The sequence below is a fragment of the Pinus tabuliformis genome, chromosome 3_1, assembly GCF_031772625.1.
Source record: "Pinus tabuliformis cultivar Carrire ecotype Pingquan chromosome 3_1, CPIR1, whole genome shotgun sequence".
NCBI classification, from domain to species: Eukaryota; Viridiplantae; Streptophyta; class Pinopsida; order Pinales; family Pinaceae; genus Pinus; species Pinus tabuliformis.
In genome coordinates, this window is record NC_142301.1 from 903166029 (window position 1) to 903173188 (window position 7160).

Consider the following 7160-nt stretch of genomic DNA (forward strand, 5'->3'; position numbering starts at 1 on the left):
GACCACCCATGGGGGAAGAAAAGAAAGATGAGGTAGCATGAGATCCTATCAAAATATTTCTCAAGGAGGTCCTCGAGAAACAAAGGAACGCGATGATGCATAACTTTTCCCAAATCCTTCAGCGGTTGCTCACCAGTAGCGCATCCACATCCAACAGCCACTTTGGAGGTGCCACTCCTTTTAAGGTACAAGTAAACTTTGACATTCCCACATTTGAGGTCCAAATAGATGTAGACACCATTGATAAGTGGTTAAATCCACTAGAAGGATATTTTGATGTTCACGATTTTTATAGCTGGGAAAATATTACTTTTTCTCTTCTCAAAGTTGTCCCCACGTCAAGGACTGGTGGGAAACCTACTGTGCGCAAAAGGATGAATGTACACCCTCACTGCTTTTAGCAGCACCAACTTGGAATTCATTCCAGGACACCATCAAGGAGTAGTACTACCCTTTGGGGAGCTATGAGGATAAATACATGAATTGGACCACACTGTGGCAGGGAAAGGACCAAGACATGTCAGAGTTACCCTTCGCATGAAGTTGGGTATCAAGGATTTTGTGAAACATTTGGTACTCAAGAACCGTGTCTACCTACATAGATACATCCAGGATGAGATGGAGTTCCTGGACATCTCCTCGCTTAGCATGGCATACCGATACGTTGTCAAGATTGAGCAGAATTTTAAATAGAAAAAATGAGACTTTGGATATGTGAATCTAAAGCAAGGGAAACGTGCCCCCAAAATGCAAAACAAAGGATACAACCAAGGTCGGGTGACCCAGAACAACACCGCAAAGCCGAAGGACACAAGAAAGTGGTGTGAGTTCCATAAGAGCTCCACTCACAACGTAAGTGAGTGTCGGGCCAAGTAGTCAGTGGTGGCTGAACTGAAGGCTTCTTAATCAGCTACATGTTCTGACTCTGAGTCAGAACCCAACAAGGTTAATGACAAAGGGAAGAAGATTATCAATGCAGGGCCCAACGCCATCGTTGCCACCACGAATATCCAAATGGATCAACTCGAAGATCTAGAGGATAAGGAGTGCCTCTTCCACTCCCAGATGTGGGCAAAGGGTTCCTTGCTACAAATCATTGTCATCAGCGGGAGCCAAAAGAACCTCATTTCCGCAGAGATCTTCAATCGGCTAGGTTTACCAACCACATCACACCCACAACCGTACACCATCAGGTGGCTTCACCAAGGATGCGATCTTTGTGTCAGCCAACAGTTTTTCCTTCCATACATCACCAAGCCCTTCACGGATGAGGTATTATGTGACATTTCTCCTCTTGATTTTTTTGATGTGTTATTAGGCCAACCATACCTGTGGAAGCAACATGCTACATATGAGTCAAGACCTCGCGCTGTTGTTGTCACCTTAGGAAATAAGTTGTACAGGATATCAGAGGTAGCATCACCTACTGTCATCTCTTTGGTTACTGCAAAACAATGTAGTAAATTCATTTCCAAAACTAGGAAATTTGTTTTCCTGATGATACGCCCTTAGGGAAAGAGAGGATGATGTCCACAACCTCCAGAAATGGCCCCTCCACACGACAACAACAGATGGAAAAGGTCATGGAGGAGTACGAGGTCATCTTCACCTCCCCCCAGGGGTGCCTCTGCACTATCAGGTCAAGCACTCCATCGATCTGATCCTAGGTGCATTGTTTCCCAATGGACCAATCTATCGGCACTTTGTTTCAGAGAACGCCAAAATCAAGATGCATATTCAGAAGTTGTTGCAGAGAGGTCACATATAGCTGAGTTCATCGCCCTGTGGGAGCCCGATCGTGTTGGTATAGAAGAAGGATGGGACTTGGAGACTTTGTACTAACTATCAGGCGCTAAACAAGATACTATCCAGAATAGGTGCATGATCCCCTGGATTAATGACCTTATGGACCAACTCAAGTGGGGAAAATATTTCAACAAGATTGACTTGAAGTTTGGATATCACCAAGTACCAATCGAACCCTCCGATGTGTGGAAGACTGCCTTCAAAGCCAAGGAGGGCATTTTCAAATGGTTGGTTATGCCTTTCGAGTTGACGAATGCTCCTACAACCTTCATGAGGCTGATGGATGACATCTTGCGGCCATTCACCAACTTATTTGTAGTGGTATACTCAGATGACATCCTGATCTTCAACTAGAGTTGGAAAAAGCACCTCCACCACATCCGACAGATTATCCAAACATTGCGACAACATAAGCTATGTGCCAATTTGGAGAAATGCACTTTTGACATGACCCAGGTTCAGGGGCATGTGGATCTAGCCAAGATCCAAGTCATTCAGAATTGGCCAGCCTCAACCACTCTGACAGAGCTCCGCAACTTTTTGGGTCTTGCTAATTTCTAGCGCAGGTTCATGTTGGGGTTCTCTCATATCACTTGGCCCTTGAGTCAAGTCACCAAGGAAGGAGTGAAAGAAAAATTATTTTGTTCTGGATCTCAACAGAAGGCATTCACAAAGTTGAAGGATCGCCTCTTCTCTGCACCAGTGCTCACATTACAAGACTTGCAAAAACCATTTGAGATCGATACAAATGCCTCTTACTATTCTATTGGGTCAGTCCTTACTCAAATAGGGCATCAAGTGGCATATCACAGTGAGAAATTTTCAGACACAGTCCCAAAATATCCCACTTATGACAAAGAGATGTATTCTATTTTGCAGGTCTACCCACAATGGAAGCATTACATTTTGGGGAAGGAAACGGTCATCCACACAGACCATCAACCCCTGCAGCTCATACAGATGCAATGGAAGTTGTAGAATGATCATTATTAGAAGTGGTCCACATACCTACGACAATTCCATTTGAATATCAAGTATAAGAAGAGAAACACCAATAATGTTGCAGACAGCCTCAACTAACCATTGATCATAGTGTTAATCAGCGTGCTCAACTATTGTGGGCACAAGACTTATGATTGGCCACTTCTCTACAAAAGAGACCAAGAATTCAACCACACATACCAGACGCCTTTGTAGGGTCAGCAAGTTCTAGATTTTCACCTCCAGGATGCACTGTTATGCCATCGGGGATACTTTTGTGTTCCTTCAAGCGAGTGTGCCAAGATGATTCGGGAAGCACATTACAGTCGGGTCGCTGGGAACTTCAGGGTTGAGAAAACAGTGGCAGAACTACAAAATTATTTATATTTGACGAATCTTCGACAAGATGTCAGAACGTACATCAAATCCTACACTCCCTACGCCATTGCCAAACCGACCATCAAGAAATAAGGCCTTTATACTCCGCTGACTACCCCTAGTTAACTTTGGGAATACATATCCATGGATTAGATGTCGAGCCTTCCTTCTACTAAGCATGGCAACGACTTTGTTTTTGTGGTCATTGACAAATTCTCAAAGATGGCCATTATGGAGGCCTGCAAGAAGAATATCACAGTGGAAGCCACTGCTAAACTCTTCTTTGAATGAGTTTGGGTACACTTTGGGGTCCCGCAACCTATCATCTCAGATCGGGACAATAGGTTCCTCAGTACATTTTGGTCCAGTCTCTGGTCAATGTTGCACACCAAGCTCAATAAGTCCACAACTTTCCATACTCAAACTGATGGTGAAACAAAGGTTGTCAACAGGATGATCTTACATAGCCTACACATGTATAAACCAAAGCATCCACACACATGGGATGAGAGCCTCCCCTATGTCCAACACAGTTATAACTGGTCTCTCCACACCTCGACTGGCACTATTTGTATTTCCACTTATAGTTATTATTTCTGAAGTTCTCCTTTTTGCAACATATTTGAAGTTTGTATATCTATTATTGTTTGTTACATTTTCCTTTTGCAACTTACTTCCCAGTTTCCGTAAATCTATCTAATAAAGAGCCTGTAAAGTAGTTAAATGAAAACCATCCATTACTCATCTACGCAATGCAGTTCAGTGTGGGGAAAAATGATTTTGAAGTTGGAAGAATCTATTACAATTTATCTTTATTTATTATCGCTCCTTATGATTACCAATTGTATACAGATATATTTTATTTTGACTTATACAATCCTTTACAATTTATTTTTCATATTGTTATCATTAATTGTTATGAATTAGTGTATATGGGGTCATTATTTTGAGGAGAATGGCGTTATTCGAAATGACGACTCTAGTAGATTTCTAACGCATATTATTTAGAACGAATGATAAAAAAGACATGCAATCCCAAAATTTACGATGCTATACATAATCTATCCCAGGAAAACCTATAAGAGGAGTGGACTCTCAGATTTTTATTTTCAATGCTTGTATCTCTATATATTTACAATCTTCTTCCTTTGGCATCAACTAGAAAAGACCTTTGCCATAGCTATTCCTGAAATGCTCAAAAATATGATTTTATCATGAAGGGATGAGTACTCTCTATTTTTAGTATACTCCCAACGAAATATTTAAAAAATTCCATACTAGATTAAATAATTTATTCATTTAATTTAGGGTTTAATTTAAGTAGTGGAGTTTTAAATCTTTAAGGTGAGTTTTTGCAAAATAATAAAATTATCAACAAATTTTTTAATTAAAATCATTTTTAAAATTTTATATTTTTTATTATTATTTCTTAATGAAGATTATTTTACCATTCCAAAGCCTAATGCACTATATTCTTCAATTAATTATTATAATTAAAATAATTCTTAAAATTTTATATTTATTATTATTTTTTTAATGAAGAGTATCTTACCAATCCAAAGCCTTATGCACTATATTCATCAATTATTTATTAAAAAATAATAATTTATAAGTTTTATATTTTCCCTTTTTTCTAATGTATTTCTTTCTATTTTTTTTCGGTGTAAGGTTAATTCTATTAAAAGAAACAAAAATAAAATTACAAAGAGGCCCAAGCCTCAACCGTTGTCACCGAGGTTCATCGTGAGTATCTAAACTGCCCCATATTTGGGGAAACCAGTTTGACATAGCAAAAAACCACACATATATCCTAAACCCAACACCAAAGGAAAACCATACATATGACCTGGATCCAAACTTTTAAAGCAAAAACCAGAAGAAGTTTTGACACAACACCACCTGATGCAACTGGTAATATGACAAACCCGCCTATCGTTTAGACAAACAACAAAAACAACCAGTAACTGGACCAAACCCGTCAGCGGCATAAATCTGAGTTGGCGCGTGGGTGGCAACAGATGCCACGTGGCTTCATTTGGGATCATCTTGGTCAGAGTCTCCTTGACAATGGGGCACGTGAACCGTGTCCAATCTTTGTCCTCCTCCGCCAAGTCGCCTTCCACAGCACTATCTGGAGGCTCCCTCGCAGGCAGGATGCCGCTCAAACTTCCAGCTATAGCTATTGTAATAGAAGATCCGACTGAGCTACCACCTGGTTGCTGAATGTCACCAGCGTGTTATCCTTCTGCATGTAGTCCGTCACACCTAATTCCCCTACCTTCTTCCTTCGGGAGCTTCTCAGATCCATGATCAATGCCATGACTTCGCTCCTCCTGAAGTTACGCTTCAGAGTTTCTCGCCTGAGCACTGTGCTGCTCACTTTATTCAGAGAATACAATGGTGACATTGGCAGTTATGATGGGCCTATTCAGGCTGCTCTAGAACCTAAATTGAGTCGAGTGAGGGACTGAACTAGGATGCAGAGGAGAAATTGTCGTATGGAGCCTGAAATCTCTGTACTCTGCCATTGAAGCCTGCATATGACCCTGACCACTGCGCGTTTGAGGATAGTGTCTATGAGGTGAGCTGGGAGGGGGAAAATTCTCATGGGGGGGAGGTGGTGAGGGAGGTACAGAGCTCTGTGCTGCTTGTGGGTGAGCGCTGCCACCGTGTGTACCTCCTTTGTGGCCCCTCATTCAGTGACAGACCATATTAATGTGGTTAGAGTGGAATTCAGCGGGATAGAAGGTTGGGAAGGAGAACAGGTTGTGAACAGAGGGCGATTGGGTAGGATTCAAAGGAAAGTGCCTGGAATGGGAGTAATGATGCCCATTTCCAAGGTCAATACAACAAAGAAGTCAGCAGCGGCTTTCAGTAACAGTTTTGCTGCAGGGATTTCTAGCTTGGGGCGGACAGATGCTAAGGGAAGGAGGATAGATAGAGGGGTTGAAAGGCTCCATGTTATGTCCAACTGCGTTCGGATCTTGGGCTGAGTGGCCATTTGATGTTGCATTCAGGTGGGCCTGCGTTCGCTTCAAGTGAGCTTGGAATGGTGCGCTATCCACCGTCTGGCAGGTCCGAACGCTGTCGGTCCATTGGGTCACCATTAATTGTCTGTGAGTTCACCCGCATCCGGGTATGTATTTCTTTCTATTAGTTTTACTTAAAATTTAAATTTTCAAGTTTGTAAAAATATTAAATTTGTAAAAATTTATTGCATTTAAGGTCTTTATAGTTTATTTTTATTTTTTTATATATTTAAAAGTACGTTTTAAAAAATAAAAATTAATGACCTCTCCCAATTATCTCCTAGTGGGGATTTTATGAAGAGAGGAGCTTCTTCTAGGACATTGTGTCCACCACACATATTGGAATAGATTCTTATTGACGAAGAGAGTATGCACTTGGCATCCCGCATGTATGAGCATGCATTCCTCGAGTTGCTAGAGGGGATATGAATTGACGGGGATGGAGGTCAAAGGCATTTGTGTAATTTGGGATGGATGAGTGGGGAGTCACTCGTCGCCTTGTCTTCGTGGTATAGTAGTAATCGTTGTTGGCAAGTTTCTGGTAAGGAGGGTTAGTCCCATGTTGTTGTAGCATAGCAACATTATAAGTCTTTCTAGGGGTGAGTTCTTGTTTCAAAAGGGAGTGCTTGAGTTTCGAGCATCCATAATTTCGTTTCCTAGTGAGAGGTTCACTGCTCGGACATGCCCATGTGAGGAGACATAATCTTACAGTGGGAATTTCTTATTAGCATATGGAGGTGGTAAGTCTTTTGCTCTTCTGTTGGTCTCGTCTAGTTTAAATTTGAATGTCTTGTAGAGTATTTGTAGAAGAATAGGTTTTTGGGTTTAGCGTCTTAGTTATTGATTGTGATTAGCATTCTATGGTTGGGGTCTTTGATGGGTTTCTGAATTCAGTTTAGCCTTGGATGTTGAGTTTGTCCCTTCTTAGGGAAGTAGGAATTGAGGTTTTTAGTCCAAGGGTGGTTT